The sequence below is a fragment of the Syngnathus typhle genome, linkage group LG16 (assembly GCF_033458585.1).
Source record: "Syngnathus typhle isolate RoL2023-S1 ecotype Sweden linkage group LG16, RoL_Styp_1.0, whole genome shotgun sequence".
Classification (NCBI taxonomy): Eukaryota; Metazoa; Chordata; class Actinopteri; order Syngnathiformes; family Syngnathidae; genus Syngnathus; species Syngnathus typhle.
Genome location: NC_083753.1, coordinates 10,431,193 through 10,432,606, shown reverse-complemented (window position 1 = coordinate 10,432,606; position 1,414 = coordinate 10,431,193).

The following is a 1,414-nucleotide window of genomic DNA, read 5'->3' as shown; positions in this document are numbered from 1 at the left end:
AGACAGTGGCGCAGAGAGGAGGAGAGATAGCGGTGCGTTTAAGTGCGGCTCGGAATATTTTCAATCGGGTTGTGTGGAGCATGTATGTTTTTTTTTTTTATTTTGCTCCAATTAAAATGTTAATTTTGTTCCGCCGGGACATAGATAGCAACCTTATTGTTGTTGCCACATCTGTTATCTTTAAAATGATCATAATTAATGTTTTTCTAGATTCAAAGACTTTTTTTTTCTTGGTGCAAGCAACATGAAACAATGAAAACAATATGGTAATATTATATTCATTTTCAGATATGTGAAATGCCTCTTTTTTATTTAATGACATATAATATTTGTATTTGTTGTTTTGCAACATGATACGATTGCTATTAAGAGGTTGATTAGCTTCACTTAAGTCCTCAGGCCCAAACTCACTGTCTGCCACTGGTTCATACTCACATTTGGGGGTGTGATGATTTTTGTTGTTGTTGCTTTCACTATCTGAGGTTCAAATATTAACTTAGGGGTGTACATATCAATAAGATTTTCCTTGTTGTTTTTATTAGTCTAGATTTTTTTTCCATTACAAGGTTTAACCATTTTCTTATAGAACTATCTTGACTATCCCATTTGCCTCATGTAACTTCAAATTTATAATCTCTTCTGTAAAAGACAAACTGGGAGCAAAATTGAAGCCCAATTGCAATGAAAAGATGGCAAATGTTGCCTTGAGAGTCATGAATACTTTAATGGTATGTCACCTAAAACCTTCAGGAGGATTTTTGAAGGAGACACTCAATCCACCTTTTGAAAGCCACCACTGGGTTTGTGGATCTAATTCGGATATGTGATACGCCAGGTTTGGCCCGTATCTCATTACTGTGACTGGACAACAGCATGGAGGCACTAGCTTGACCATTTTCAGTTTTAAATTCCACTTTAAATGTTGTAAAACATTATGAGAACAAAAGTATTGTGACAGCATTCAAGTTCCAAATACAGTATTAATAGTCACACAAATTCAAATGTATTTTTTCCCTACATTATTATGTTACATTATATATATCTTTTTATCAAGTCAATCAATCATAAATTGCAATATTAGAATACACACAATTGTGTTACTTAAATAGCATATAAAGTGAAAAATTCAAGACAACGTTTAATTTTTCAGGACCCACTTATGTTTACGTGGACAATACCTCCATCAGGTGGGCAAACTCATGACCCTGAGGGAGTTACATAGCTAAAAGTACTATTGAATCCTTGATATTCTGAGAAATCCACTTCTTTGGACCGACTAAGTTTTGAGGTTCAGTGACCATATAGTCAACCCCCCCCCCCCCCCCCCCCAACACTCTTCTTGTCAATCACTCGGCAACTTTCCCAGCCAATTATCTGCGGAGTCCAACGTTATCTGTGTTTATGAATGTCCAAA